At 40.2% G+C, this 16,940-nt stretch overlaps 2 non-coding genes across 2 annotated transcripts; both read left to right on the forward strand.

Moving 5' to 3' along the window:
• Nucleotides 1-1,816: 1,816 nt before the first annotated feature.
• trnastop-uca (transfer RNA opal suppressor (anticodon UCA)) lies at nt 1,817-1,889 on the forward strand. The gene has a single exon. It is a non-coding gene; the product is annotated as a tRNA-Arg (tRNA).
• A 2,370-nt stretch (nt 1,890-4,259) lies between these two features.
• Nucleotides 4,260-4,332, forward strand: trnar-ucg (transfer RNA arginine (anticodon UCG)). The gene has a single exon. It is a non-coding gene; the product is annotated as a tRNA-Arg (tRNA).
• Nucleotides 4,333-16,940: the final 12,608 nt, after the last annotated feature.

Consider the following 16,940-nt stretch of genomic DNA (forward strand, 5'->3'; position numbering starts at 1 on the left):
GAAACCACAGCCAAGGGAACGGGCTTGGCAGAATCAGCGGGGAAAGAAGACCCTGTTGAGGATGACTCTGTGCCACCAGTGGCACACCCATGGGTTGGTATTGGTTTCCAGACCCTTTTGACTATTGCAATGTAATCTGAAGTTAGCATAATGCATTTTACGTTATTACTTTTCAATTTTATACTTTTTGACAAAATTAGCTATTTTTACCATTGTAGAGAAAATCCCTTTAAATTTAGTGAAACAACCAAATCAAACAATTCTGTTATTCCTGTGTTGTTAAGAACCTTGTTACTATCATGTGTGTTGCATTTTTGTTCATTGAAGAGATATTTTACATTATTTATATATTAAATATGTACTTTTTCTCTCTTTAGTCTTAACAATTTTGTAATTTTTGTCAGTCCTGGTATAGCCCTGTTTGCTGTTCCTAATATTCTGGCCATTCTCCTTGCAAATATTCTGGAGGATTTCAATGGAAAATCGAAAATTATGGAAGAACCGAGTGTGGAAGTTGAGACGTGCATGAGGGATCCAAGAATAAGTGCTCTTCCCTGGGTCACCATTGAGTTACATGACCAGAGACACAATAGTGCTTTATAACCAGTCACCATTGAGTTACATGACCAGAAACATAATAGTGCTATATAACCAGTCATCACTGAGATGCATGACGAGACCCAGAATTAAGCTACATGACCATAGTTAGAATTGTACTACATGACCAGAATCACCTTTGAGCTACATGACAAGACCCAGAATTTAAGTAAATGCTTAAGTTTGCAGTGAGAATGGGGGAGAATTGACACTCCCACAAAATTTTGAATTACTGTTATATCATTGTCTACTTGTTGTCCAGGCTTGATAAGTTCTACATTGCTCTACATACTGAACTGGATATTATCCTTGTGTTAATTCTCATTTTGCTGGAATATTGAGAGATATGGAAACACCAGTTGCTGGACGGTCAGGTTAGGGTTGGTGTAACTGCTGGAGCTAGGGTTAGGGTTAGGGTTAGTGTAACTGCTACAGCTAGGATTAGGATTGATAGAACTGCTGGAGCTAGGGCTATTGCTTGAGTATTGTTTTTTGTTAATTGAATAGTTATTATCATTTGTTAATTTTTAATATTAAATTTGAACTTTTTCTCTCTTTATTCTTAATATTTATGTGGTGTTTTCCAGTCCTTTTATAGCCCTTTAGACATGATGGGAGACTACATTTGGGGGCTGATTCGTGAAAGTGATTTACAGTATAATCGTAAATCTCGAAAAACTACTCACTTCTAAATCTTTTGTAGTCATTTTTGTATTACTTTAGTATAAATACATGTTAATTTGGATTCATATGTTGTTTTTTTCTGACTTTATGTGAACGAAAAGACACAAATTAGCCAGTTTTCTCATTGGAAATAGGTAAATTTCAAAATATCACTGTCCTGGTCACAAAAGCAAAGTTTGTGGGGAATAATAGCCATTTTCTATACTTTTGAGGCATAAGCAATTAGGATATAACACTTACTACCCAGGAAAAAAAAAATAATAATAATTTTACACGGTGTAATCAACGTATGTGAAAACAGACAATCTCAACAGTTCAACTTTAAGTATAAATGGATTATTTTAAAACCACCCATTTTAGTGGTGAAAGACACACACACACACACACACATCGAGAGATGAAACTGTTAAATAAAACAAGCATTACCAAGTATTGCACTGTACACTACATATATAGTGTACAGTGCAATGCTTGGTAATGAAAAACCAATTGACCGCTAAAATGTAGAGTTGACTATCACATGGTAAGCGTGAAAGACCGCGTGGCCTAATGGATAAGGCGTCTGACTTCGAATCAGAAGATTGAGGGTTCGAGTCCCTTCGTGGTCGACTTTTTATACAAAGTCAGGCTCGAGCCACAGCATACAGCGCAGATCAACGAAAACACAGAACGTTGCTTATAAAATCCATAGAATTAACAACCTTATAGTACTTTCCAACTACATTGAAAACATGCCTGTAGTCGAGGCATGTGTTATTTATTTCATTCAATTAGTTTTAAAATTACCAAATGACAGATGACACTAGCGAAAAGAAAAAAAAATTCTCTTTAGACAATATTGAACACCATATGAAGCGGGGATACTGATATACGATAATGGAGCACTCCGTTGAAGGGTATTTATTAGTTTATGTACAGACGTGCTCAAATTTGTTGGTACCCTTACAGCTCATTGAAATAATGCTTCATTCCTCCTGAAAAGTGATGAAATTAAAAGCTATTTTATCATGTATACTTACATGCCTTTGGTATGTCATAGAATAAAGCAAAGAAGCTGTGAAAAGAGATGAATTATTGCTTATTCTACAAAGATATTCTAAAATGGCCTGGACACATTTGTTGGTACCTCTTAGAAAAGATAGTAAATAATTGGATTATAGTGATATTTCAAACTAATTAGTTTCTTTAATTAGTATCACACATGTCTCCAATCTTGTAATCAGTCATTCAGCCTATTTACATGGAGAAAAGTAGTCACTGTGCTGTTTGGTATCATTGTGTGCACCACACTGAACATGGACCAGAGAAAGCAAAGGAGAGTGTTGTCTGAGGAGATCAGAAAGAAAATAATAGACAAGCATGGTAAAGTTAAAGGCTACAAGACCATCTCCAAGCGGCTTGATGTTCCTGTGACAACAGTTGCAAATATTATTAAAAAGTTTAAGGTCCATGGAACTGTAGCCAACCTCCCTGGGTGCGGCCGCAAGAGGAAAATCGACCCCAGAGTGAACAGAAGGATAGTGCAAATGGTAGAAAAAGAACCAAGGATAACTGCCAAAGAGATACAAGCTGAACTCCAAGGTGAAGGTACGTCAGTTTCTGATCGCACCATCCGTCGCTTTTTGAGCGAAAGTGAGCTCCATGGAAGAAGACCCAGGAGGACTCCACTTTTGAAAGAAAAACATAAAAAAGCCAGACTGGAATTTGCTAAAATGCATATTGACAAGCCACAATCCTTCTGGGAGAATGTCCTTTGGACAGATGAGTCAAAACTGGAGCTTTTTGGCAAGTCACATCAGCTCTATGTTCACAGACGAAAAAATGAAGCTTTCAAAGAAAAGAACACCATACCTACAGTGAAACATGGAGGAGGCTCGGTTAGAACATAAGAAGAACATAAGAAAGTTTACAAACGAGAGGAGGCCATTCAGCCCATCTTGCTCGTTTGGTTGTTAGTAGCTTATTGATCCCAGAATCTCATCAAGCAGCTTCTTGAAGGATCCCAGGGTGTCAGCTTCAACAACATTACTAGGGAGTTGGTTCCAGACCCTCACAATTCTCTGTGTAAAAAAGTGCCTCCTATTTTCTGTTCTGAATGCCCCTTTATCTAATCTCCTGTTTTGGGGCTGCTTTGCTGCGCCTGGCACAGGGTGCCTTGAATCTGTGCAGGGCACAATGAAATCTCAAGACTATCGAGGCATTCTGGAGCGAAACGTACTGCCCAGTGTCAGAAAGCTCTGTCTCAGTCGCAGGTCATGGGTCCTCCAACAGGATAATGACCCAAAACACACAGCTAAAAGCACCCAAGAATGGATAAGGACAAAACATTGGACTATTCTGAAGTGGCCTTCTATGAGTCCTGATCTGAATCCTATCGAACATCTATGGAAAGAGCTGAAACTTGCAGTCTGGAGAAGGCACCCATCAAACCTGAGACAGCTGGAGCAGTTTGCTCAGGAAGAGTGGGCCAAACTGTCTGTTAACAGGTGCAGAAGTCTCATTGAGAGCTACAGAAAACGTTTGATTGCAGTGATTGCCTCTAAAGGTTGTGCAACAAAATATTAGGTTAGCGGTCCCATCATTTTTGTCTATGCCATGTTCATTTGTTTTATTATTTACAATATTATGTTGAATAAAAAATCAAAAGCAAAGTCTGATTTCTATTAAATATGGAATAAACAATGGTGGATGCCAATTACTTTTGTCAGTTTCAAGTTATTTCAGAGAAAATTGTGCATTCTTTGTTTTTTGTGGAGGGGTACCAACAAATTTGAGCACGTCTGTATTTATTCAATGATGTATCTATTTATGTATGTATGTATTTATTTATTTATTAATATTTTTATTTGGCATAAAGTATCCTACAGAAATTAATAGAACATAAAACAAATGAACACATTCATTTGTATTGTTGAAATTCCGATGATGAAACAGGACACACTCATTGTAGAGTTAAGTATCAGATGACACGCATGAAAGACCGCGTGGCCTAATGGATAAGGCGTCTGACTTCGAATCAGAAGATTGAGGGTTCGAGTCCCTTCGTGGTCGACTTTTTATAAAAAGTCAGGCTCGAGCCACAGCATACAGCGCAGATCAACGAAAACACAGAACGTTGCTTATAAAATCCACAGAATTAACAACCTTATACTACTTTCCAACTACATTGAAAACATGCCTGTAGTCGAGGCATGTGTTATTTATTTTATTGTTATTTTTAAAATTACCAAATGACAGATGACACTGGCTAAAAAATATAAATCTCTTTAGACAATATTGAACCCGGGGATACTGAGATATGATAATGGTGATGGGGTAAACACCGGAACGAGATAGAACGGCCCAGAACGGTAGTTTAATGAATTCAATTGCTTTAAAAAACAGCATAATAAATTTAGAGACATATGAGGAGAGTATTTTAAAAACCGATTAATAACTAGCTGTCATTTACCCGTTCCGGGCCAGAACCCTCTTTTTATCACCCAAAAGCTCCCGGAACACTGGGTTCCGAAGGTGCAAAGACGACGAAAATTATACACATAATACAACATAACACTATTGAAAAAAAACCCACCGAACCGACCTTTAACTGCCCATTTTGTGCAATAAACAGCTGTATAGACAAAACCGCACGGAGCATGGCATTCCTAAACTGCACAGAATATGAAAATAATACACAGAATACACCTGTGGGAAAAAACATAACACTATTGATAAAATCCACCGAACAGACCATTAATTTCCCATTCTGTGCAATAAACAGCTGTATAGACAAAACCGGCCGAGATGTTCGTGTGCAATGAAAGCATACCTGAGTTTTGATCATCACTTTGCCTACCTCGCCAGACAGGTTCGAGCCACAGCATACAACGCAACTCAATGAAAACACAGAACGTTGCTTTTAAAATCGACAGAATTAACAACCTCATACTACTTTCCAACTACATTTAAAACATGCCTCTAGTGGAAGCATGTGTTATTTATTTCATAAAGTTATTTTTAAAATTACCAAATGACAGACGACACTGGCTAAAAAATAAAAATCTCTTTAGACAATATTGAACAAAGGATCAAGCAGGGATACTGAGATATGATCATTTAAATCACTGCACATGTTTCTGTAGACTAAAATGTGATGTGTGCTGTACAGATCAAAATGGATTCATATCTGAAGCTTATTACCAGGGTGATGGACATGCAAACCATATATAGTGTACAGTGCAATGCTTGGTAATGAAAAACCAATTGACCGCATCACATGGTAAGCACGAAAGACCATGTGGCCTAATGGATAAGGTGTCTGACTTCGAATCAGTAGATTGAGGGTTCGAGTCCCTTCGTGGTTGACTTTTTTTATAAAAAGTCAGGCTCGAGCCACAGCATACAGCGCAGATCAACGAAAACTCAGAACGTTGCTTATAAAATCCACAGAATTAACGACCTTATACTACTTTCCAACTACATTGAAAACATGCCTGTAGTCGAGGCATGTGTTATTTATTTCATTCAATTAGTTTTAAAATTACCAAATGACAGATGACACTAGCGAAAAATCTCTTTAGACAATATTGAACACCATATGAAGCGGGGATACTGAGATACGATAATGGAGCACTCCGTTGAAGGGTATTTATTAGTTTATGTACAGACGTGCTCAAATTTGTTGGTACCCTTACAGCTCATTGAAATAATGCTTCATTCCTCCTGAAAAGTGAGGAAATTAAAAGCTATTTTATCATGTATACTTACATGCCTTTGGTATGTCATAGAATAAAGCAAAGAAGCTGTGAAAAGAGATGAATTATTGCTTATTCTACAAAGATATTCTAAAATGGCCTGGACACATTTGTTGGTACCTCTTAGAAAAGATAAAAAATAATTGGATTATAGTGATATTTCAAACTAATTAGTTTCTTTAATTAGTATCACACATGTCTCCAATCTTGTAATCAGTCATTCAGCCTATTTAAATGGAGAAAAGTAGTCACTGTGCTGTTTGGTATCATTGTGTGCACCACACTGAACATGGACCAGAGAAAGGAAAGGAGAGAGGTGTCTGAGGAGATCAGAAAGAAAATAATAGACAAGCATGGTAAAGGTAAAGGCTACAAGACCATCTCCAAGCGGCTTGATGTTCCTGTGACAACAGTTGCAAATATTATTAAAAAGTTTAAGGTCCATGGAACTGTAGCCAACCTCCCTGGGTGCGGCCGCAAGAGGAAAATCGACCCCAGAGTGAACAGAAGGATAGTGCAAATGGTAGAAAAAGAACCAAGGATAACTGCCAAAGAGATACAAGCTAAACTCCAAGGTGAAGGTACATCAGTTTCTGATCGCACCATCCGTCGCTTTTTGAGCGAAAGTGGGCTCCATGGAAGAAGACCCAGGAGGACTCCACTTTTGAAAGAAAAACATAAAAAAGCCAAACTGGAATTTGCTAAAATGCATATTGACAAGCCACAATCCTTCTGGGAGAATGTCCTTTGGACAGATGAGTCAAAACTGGAGCTTGTTGGCAAGTCACATCAGCTCTATGTTCACAGACGAAAAAATGAAGCTTTCAAAGAAAAGAACACCATACCTACAGTGAAACATGGAGGAGGCTCAGTTATGTTTTGGGGCTGCTTTGCTGCGCCTGGCACAGGGTGCCTTGAATCTGTGCAGGGCACAATGAAATCTCAAGACTATCGAGGCATTCTGGAGCGAAACGTACTGCCCAGTGTCAGAAAGCTCTGTCTCAGTCGCAGGTCATGGGTCCTCCAACAGGATAATGACCCAAAACACACAGCTAAAAGCACCCAAGAATGAATAAGGACAAAACATTGGACTATTCTGAAGTGGCCTTCTATGAGTCCTGATCTGAATCCTATCGAACATCTATGGAAAGAGCTGAAACTTGCAGTCTGGAGAAGGCACCCATCAAACCTGAGACAGCTGGAGCAGTTTGCTCAGGAAGAGTGGGCCAAACTACCTGTTAACAGGTGCAGAAGTCTCACTGAGAGCTACAGAAAACGTTTGATTGCAGTGATTGCCTCTAAAGGTTGTGCAACAAAATATTAGGTTAGCGGTCCCATCATTTTTGTCCATGCCATGTTCATTTGTTTTATTATTTACAATATTATGTTGAATAAAAAATCAAAAGCAAAGTCTGATTTCTATTAAATATGGAATAAACAATGGCAGATGCCAATTACTTTTGTCAGTTTCAAGTTATTTCAGAGAAAATTGTTCATTCTTTGTTTTTTGTGGAGGGGTACCAACAAATTTGAGCACGTCTGTATTTATTCAATGATGTATCTATTTATGTATGTATGTATTTATTTATTGATATTTTTATTTGGCATAAAGTATCCTACAGAAATTAATAGAACATAAAACAAATGAACACATTCATTTGTATTGTTGAAATTCCGATGATGAAACAGGACACACTCATTGTAGAGTTAAGAATCAGATGACACGCATGAAAGACCGTGTGGCCTAATGGATAAGGCGTCTGACTTCAAATCAGTGGATTGAGGGTTTGAGTCCCTTCGTGGTCGACTTTTTATAAAAAGTCAGGCTCAAGCCACAGCATACAGCGCAGATCAACGAAAACACAGAACGTTGCTTATAAAATCCACAGAATTAACGACCTTATACTACTTTCCAACTACATTGAAAACATGCCTGTAGTCGAGGCATGTGTTATTTATTTTATTAGGTTATTTTTAAAATTACCAAATGACAGATGACACTGGCTAAAAAATAGAAATCTCTTTTGACAATATTGAACCCGGGGATACTGAGATATGATAATGGTGATGGGGTAAACACCGGAACGAGATAGAACGGCCCAGAACGGTAGTTTAATGAATTCAATTGCTTTAAAAAACAGCATAATAAATTTAGAGACATATGAGGAGAATATTTTAAAAACCGATTAATAACTAGCTGTCATTTACCCGTTCCTGGCCAGAACCCTCTTTTTATCACCCAAAAGCTCCCGGAACACTGGGTTCCGAAGGTGCAAAGATGACGAAAATTATACACATAATACAACATAACATTATTGAAAAAAAACCCCACCGAACCGACCTTTAACTGCCCATTTTGTGCAATAAACAGCTGTATAGACAAAACCGCACGGAGCACGGCATTCCTAAACTGCACAGACTATGAAAATAATACACAGAATACACCTAAGTGGGAAAAAACATCACACTATTGAGAAAACCCACCGAACAGACCATTCATTTCCCATGCTGTGCAATAAACAGCTGTATAGACAAAACCGGCCGAGATGTTCGTGTGCAATGAAAGCATATCTGAGTTTTGATCAGACAGGCTAGAGCCACAGCATGCAGCGCAACCACCCGATACGCATGCGAGCGTCAGTGACACACTGTACGATACGCATGTGAGCGCCAGTGACACACTGCCCGATACGCATGCGAGCGTCAGTGACACACTGTCCGATACGCATGCCAGCGTCAGTGACACACTGTCCGATACGCATGCCAGCGTCAGTGACACACTGTCCGATACGCATGCCAGCGTCAGTGACACACTGTCCGATACGCATGCCAGCGTCAGTGACGCACTGTTCGATACGCATGCCAGCGTCAGTGACGCACTGTCCTATACGCATGCCAGCGTCAGTGACACACTGTCCGATACGCATGCCAGCGTCAGTGACACACTGTCCGATACGCATGCCAGCGTCAGTGACACACTGTCCGATACGCATGCCAGCGTTCGTGACACACTGTCCGATACGCATGCCAGCGTCAGTGACACACTGTCCGATACGCATGCCAGCGTCAGTGACACACTGTCCGATACGCATGCCAGCATCAGTGACACACTGTCGCTGGAGGTGAAAAGCGCTTAGTGCCTCCTGGCCTCCTGTTAAACCAGCGCTCAGTGCTGCACCGCCGCGGACCAGCAGCCCATTGCGAGCGAGCAAGCCAATACAGAAAGTATCACATGACTAATGTTCGTGTGGTGTTTTAGCTTTCTCAAATCATTTTCTTTAGAAACTTTATTTTTATTTTTGATGGCGCACATTGTAAGTGATATTCTGGAAGAGGAAACTCCCTTTTCAAAGTGCGTAGAAACAAGCAATCAGCAGCGACAGTGCTTCCCGGCAGCTTTTGTCGAAATTCTCTTTTTATATTTATTTTCTGTTAACATTAGTTTATGGATAATCAGGTTTGCTTTTAAACCAATTAAATTGTTACAAAAAAAGACTATTCTATAGTCCATTCATTTTTAATTCCGTACATGGTCTTGTTGTACTATTGCTCAAATATACACTCCCTTCTTTCTTTCTATATTTACTCCAAACCTCGCTTCCTATAATTTTAGGAAATGACATGTCAGCACTGTGCTTGCAACATTATATATATATATATATATATATATATATATATATATATATATATATATATATATATATATATATATATATATATATATTTAATGTAACTTAGGAGTGTAAGAAATGACCATTATAATAGGCAGAGACAGTTTTCCACAACGTGTCAGTCGTGTCAGGTCTTTAGGGCTGCATCACAATGAATGCTTTTCTAATTCTTTTGAAAAGGTTTTAGGTCTTTCTTTTTAAAAAACATTCATTTAAAAACCTTTACTGTAGTATTATCTTTCCTTTTGTTTTATCTGTCAGGTAAGTACCTGTATGTCCCTGAGAAGAATGGAGAGTGTCTCCGTAGGGTAGTGACCGATGAAGACGAGAAGACTGCCATTCTCAATGAATTTCACGCAGGACACTTTGGCTCATGGGTGTGTGGACAAGGGGGGGGGGGGGGGGGGGAGCCCCAGAATTAGGAGTTATTTGTTTTATTGTGTTGGACAACACACGTGGAGGGGTGATGAGGTGATGGACCACAGCCAGGCTCTGCTACGTAGACAGTATCCACAGCTGGGAGGTTTGTTTGCTGTCACCATCCTGACACAGCTGACTTCCTTCAGCTCATCGACTCGGGGATTTGTACAGATTCTCAATGTGTCTTGCAATCACTGGGTCACGGTAAGTAACATAGGCTGTGAGGAAGGTACTTTAAATGTGTTTGACTCTTTGGGAATTAATAATAAGCATGATTTCCGTTCCCAGGTCGTATCACTGCTGCAGTACAGTGGAAAGACAGTTCGGATCGGGTGGCCACATGTACAGCAGCAGCAGGGATGGAGTGACTGTGGACTGTTTACCATCGCAAACAGCCTCACACTCTGCATGGGTGGAGATCCAGGTAAGTTATGTTATGATCAAAAGCAAATGCGTGATCATCTTTTTTCTTGTTTTGTAGATGGATCTCTTCCTCCTTTCCCGAGGTGTGAGAGAACCCCGCCCCCAGAGGTACATTTCTGTGATGTGGAGACCATACAGGATTGCACTGGAGCTGATGGTGGAATGCGGGAGGTGTGGCGAATGGTTCCATGGCCAGTGCCAAGATCTACAGCCAGATGACCTCATAAGTATGGAGGAGTATATGTGCTCCATTTGCAGAGTTACACACATGGGTAAGTATGGTAAGTAAAGGTGTAACAGGTTTATTTTGTTTTTTACTGTGTGTTTTTGTACATTTTTTACTAAGCATTCTAGCTTAGTATATTATACTAACACTTCAATGTGGCAATGCCTGTCAAGCAACATTCCCATCATTTACAGCTATTTACATACGTATTGTTAATAAGGCTCATTGTCTTCAGAGTTTATTTTTCATGAGTGCACAAACTACTTATTTTGAATTTATTTTTTTCAGCAGACCCTGATTCTCTATTGAGACTTTTTTATGATATAAAAGTACAGTAGATGTAATTCTGAAGTAATAAACAACTTCACATTTTACGTGTACGTTTCAGACATTAATGCTTCAAATTTGATTTTCATTCCAATTAACTGATTTTAGACGATGACATCCTATAAAAGTTAAGAGTATGAAATGTCCGTATGATTTACTGATAACACACGTCTCTATAAATTGGTGATGTCATTTTTAGACAGGCAGCCTCTTTAAAGTCCTTCTTTTTTGTGGGTTATGTGAGAAGAAGGCATTTTAAAGTTCTGTTAAACCTGCTCCTAACACCCCACTCCATAGGTCAGGACCTGACGTGGTGAGGGGGCTTTTTACCAAAGCTGACCTGCAGTATAGTTTTTTTTTTTCACTAATGCTTACGCATTAAGTCCTGGATAGCACGATACAATGGAAATATGCAATCTGATCATGTACTGATCAGGGACAATATGTTGTGGTTAACAATCACATTGCTTCTAGTTCCAAATTTGTACTTTTGAGTGTTCGAAGTTATGGAAGAAACATTCTTATTTTATAGCATATGATATAATTTGGCTTCATACATATCACTGTGTAACACAATGTTGGTTCCTGGGTAGTACGTGTTATTTCCTAATTGATTATGCCTCAAAAGTATAGAAAATGGCTATTATTCCCCACAAACTTTGCTTTTGTGACCAGGACAGTGATATTTTGAAATTTACCTATTTCCAATGAGAAAACGGGCGAATTTGTGTCTTTTCGTTCACATAAAGTCAGAAAAAAACAACATATGAATCCAAATTAACATGTATTTATACTAAAGTAATACAAAAATGACTACAAAAGATTTAGAAGTGAGTAGTTTTTCGAGATTTACGATTATACAGTAAATCACTTTCACGAATCAGCCCCCAAATGTAGTCTCCCATCATGTTCTCGTTATACTGTCCTTGGTAGCGGCGTTCAAAGTCCAGTATATCCTGGTGGAAGCGCTCGCCTTGCTCCTCCAAGTACGCTCCTATGTTCTCCTTGAATTTATCAAGATGAGCATCAAGGATATGGACTTTGAGGGACATCCTACAGTCCATTGTGCCGTAGTTCTTCACCAGAGTCTCAACCAGCTCCACATAGTTTTCGGCCTTGTGATTGCCCAGGAAGCCCCGAACCACTGCGACAAAGCTGTTCCACGCCGCTTTCTCCTTACTAGTGAGCTTCTTGCGGAATTCATTGCACTCCAGGATCTTCTTTATCTGTGGTCCGACGAAGACACCGGCTTTGACCTTTGCCTCAGACAGCTTAGGGAAGAAGTCTTGAAGGTACTTGAAGGCTGCCGACTCCTTATCTAGAGCTCTGACAAATGGTTTCAGAAGGCCCAATTTGATGTGCAGTGGTGGCATCAGCACCTTCCGGGGGTCCACCAGTGGCTCCCACTTGACGTTGTTCCTCCCCACAGAGAACTCGGTCCGCTGTGGCCAGTCCCGCACTGTGGTAGTGCGCCTTGGTGTCCCTGCTGTCCCAAAGGCAAAGATAGCAGGGAAACTTGGTAAAACCGCCTTGGAGACCCATCAGGAATGCCACAATTTTGAAGTCTCCTATGACCTCCCAGCCGTACTCATCATACTTCAAGGCGTCCAGCAAGGTCTTGATGCTGTTGTAATCCTCTTTGAGGTGCACCGAGTGAGCCAGGGGAAGAGACGGGTACTTGTTACCATTATGGAGCAGCACGGCTTTGAGGCTCCTGGATGAGCTGTCAATGAAGAGGCGCCACTCATTCTGGTTACAGGCGATTCGAGGTATGACACAGGCCCGGTTTTTGGAATGGAACTGCAGAACAGTCTCGCGTTTTGATTGGTCCATGTCTGTCACATGAATATGTCGTCACATGAGTGGAAACGCTTCTGTGGTGGTGTACTTTTTTCTTTCAAGTAGCATATATCTATAATTATTTTTGCGATATATTTTAATATAAAATGTATACACTTTTGCATTTTTGTTAGAGGATACATTAGTTTATCTCTAATGTAATCACAGATTTACATATAGACTGCCGCTGTTTTTATTTACGTCGCCAATTCTGGGCCGCTTTGCATTTTTGAATTCAGCCCAGTTTTGGGGACTCAGCTGACAGCTGAGTTTCTAAGTCATCCATGCAGTTTACCATAAACTGGATTGTGAATTCATTTGAGAGTAACCCTTACTACATGAATCAAAGTGAATGTATGTTTTACTCTCCCCAGAAATCTTTTTTTTTTTTTTTTTTTAAGAAAAAACAAATAATATGTAAATGTTAAAAAAAAACGTATTTCTTATTATGTGAAGAAACTACATTGCACTGAAATAGATACATGAAAATTAATTAAAGCAGTCGTTTTCCTTTATTAAAGGCTAATATTAAAACACATTTTTGGGAAGGAACATGGTATTCCGAAAAAAGGACATCTCATTTTCTTATGTAACGTCCATCAATATATTGTAGTGTTTCAGGTTCTTTTTGGACAGAAATGAGACTGCAACTGTGAGTAGATGAAGGCCGTTTATTTTGACAATAATTAAATAATCACAAAATAAAATCATAAAGTGAGGGCAAGGAGACTGGGAGTCGACAGTGAAAATAAATGATTGTAGTAATTTTTCTTTTACCCTACCCTTCCCAGTCTTTTCCCCACCCCTCTTTTGTGCAAAACCTGCACTCCAATTCCCCTCCACATACGTGTAGCACCATGCAACCCTGGCACGCACACACCACCATGCAACCCCTGCACGCATACACCCACCATGCAACCCCTGCACGCACACACCACCATGCAACCCCTACATGTATACACCCACCATGTGACCCCTGCACGCATACACCACCATGCAACCCCTGCACGCACACACCACCATGCAACCCCTACATGCACACACCACCATGCAACCCCTACATGTATACACCCACCATGTGACCCCTGCACGCACACACCACCATGCAACCCCTGCACGCACACACCAATATGCAACCCCTGCATGCACACCACCATGCAACCCCTACATGCACACACCAATATGCAACCCCTGCATGCACACCACCATGCAACCCCTACATGCACACACCAATATGCAACCCATGCACGCACACACCACCATGCAACCCCTGCACGCACACACCACCATGCAATCCCTGCACGCATACACCACCATGCAACCCCTGCACACACACACCACCATGCAACCCCTACATGCACACACCATCATGCAACCCCTACATGCACACACCACCATGCAATCCCTGCACGCAGACACCACCATGCAACCCCTACATGCACACACCATCATGCAACCCCTACATGCACACACCACCATGCAATCCCTGCACGCAGACACCACCATGCAACCCCTGCACGCAGGCACGCACAAAAAAAAAATCAAAGTTCCTAACCCCCACAGAACCCGAGATACGCCCTGTCAAAAATCTCCAAAGATTACCCTTTTCGGGGTCATATCTCCATGACCCTGGGGCCTAGAAACCGGGTTGAACTTCCTAGGGTCATGTCTGGGGGCCCTCTTTCACAGGGAACCACCTGTTTTCAAATGCTACACTTTTAATAAATTTACACATTTTCAGCATGATAGCATGTCAAGGTTGCATTTCCAATAGCTTTTGAGCTCCAGGTTGGCAAAAAAAGTCTAAACTGGTGTCCTTTCTAGCTGGGGACACGTCACTTGGAGGGATCGACAGGGGCCCCGAGGTGGACCTCCGTACCGATTTTCAAGTCTCGGGGACCCCTGGAACCCGAGATATAGCACCCTGAAAAATGTCTATGGGAAATCCCATTATAAAACCCCTTTGGGGCAACGCCCACCATCTGGCGGTGGGGTGAATCCAGATGCTCGCAGTACCTGTTCTTAGATGTCCGAAACCACTGTATCGCTGTATAACTGTATACCCTATAAATATCACTTTTTATTGTGTATTTGAGGAACACAACCAATTACAAACTTCATTTGAATTGCTGTGCTATCAGAATATCAGTGTATAACTTTGCTGGGTATTGCAGTGTATGCATCACTTTTACAAGGCTGTCAAAATTTTAAAAAAGGCTGTCAAAGTTACAAAAAAATAGGTGTGCTCAATACTTGTACAATACTAACCCAATACTTGTCTTTTTAATTCTGTGCATCCCAATACTTGTAGTTAAAAGTTTTAAGAATTAAGCCTACTGTTTGTTGTTCTGTCCTAAACCAGCAGTTTATCACCCAAATTTATTAAATTAAAGGGGGGGGGGGGGTCATCAGATTATTCTCCATTTTATTGTAACTGAGGTACCGTTCAGTTGAGCGAAAATTGTAAAGGGGTACTCGAGCTGAAACCTCCAGATAGAAGGGGTACAGTTTCAAAAAAAAGTTGAAAACCCCTGACCTACGGTAAAACTAACAGGAATAGATAAGGGAAATGTTGACTAATACGATACAATATGATTTATTTGAAGTTGTTGAAGGGCACTGGTCTCTTAAACCCAGAAGTTCTGATAAACCCCTACGCCTCACTATATATTGATGGACATTACATAAGCAAATGAGATGTCCTTTTTTTTTTTTTTTTTTTTTTTTTTTTTTGGTATACCATGTTCCTAAATGTTTTCTGGGGAGAGTAAAAAATACATTAACTTTGATTCATGTACTAAGGGTTACTCTTAAATGAATTAACAGTCCAGTTTATGGTAAACTGTGCATGCATGACTAGAAACCCAGCTGTCAGCTAAGCAGAATATCTCAAAAACTGGCCTGAATTCGAAATTGCATAATTAGGGACGTTATCTAAAAACCAGAGCAGCACAGAAATTGGGATGTTATCAGAGCGGCCCAGAATTTGGGAGGTTATCTAAAAACCAAAGTGGCCCAAAATTTGGGACGTTACCTGCAAACCAAATCGGCCCAGAATTTGGGACGTTATCTAAAAACCAAAGCGGCCCAGAATTTGGGACGTTATCTGAAAAGCAAAGCGGCCCAGAATTTGCGACGTAAATGATAAAAGAGGCAGTCTATATGTAAAACTGTGATTACATTAGAGATAAACTAATGTATCCTCTAACAAAACTGAAATAGTGTATACATTTTATATTAAAATATATTGCAAAAACGATTATAGATATATGCTACTTGAAAGAAAAAAGTACACCACAACAGAAAGCCAATTCTTACATTCGTGCATAACATGATAATTCATATAAAGTAATTACCCATAGTTTGTTATATCAGTACAGCGTAATACCACATTATATTTTAATGGAAAGGTGGTGGAAAGCAGATCACTCTTTCTCTCTGATTACAATGTTAAAAATGCCTGCAAGCTTTTCCACTCGTGTGACGACATAGTCATGTGACAGACATGGACCAATCAAAACGCGAGACTGTTATGCGGTTCCATCCCAAAAACCGGGTCTGTGTCATACCTCGGCGATTCCGATTGCCTCGAACAGACTGGTCACATTGTGGCAGAAGCAGAGCCAATCTTGACGGGTGAAGAAGCTGGAAAAAGGTTGGTGACGCTTCCTCTGATCTGCGACTTGCACACTTTCATCCAACAAGTTCCGCTGCTTGAGCCTAGACGTCAAAAGCTCGGCATTGGACTTGGTGAGACCAAGATCTCTAATCAAGTCGTTGAGGTCTTTTTGGTTGGGGTAGTATCCAGATATGTATCCACTTAGGCAGCTGGAACTAAACTGAACTGGTGGGCTTAAGGCCCCTGTATTTATACTACTATTTATATTACTGGAAAGTTCTAGAAAGTTCTAGAAGTTACTCCAAGTTTACTCAGCACTGAATATTTCTGGAATGTTCTGGAAAATAGGTACATTTCAAAATATCACTGTCCTGGTCACAAAAGCAAAGTTTGTGGGG

Source organism: Acipenser ruthenus, chromosome 42, assembly GCF_902713425.1.
Source record: "Acipenser ruthenus chromosome 42, fAciRut3.2 maternal haplotype, whole genome shotgun sequence".
Classification (NCBI taxonomy): Eukaryota; Metazoa; Chordata; class Actinopteri; order Acipenseriformes; family Acipenseridae; genus Acipenser; species Acipenser ruthenus.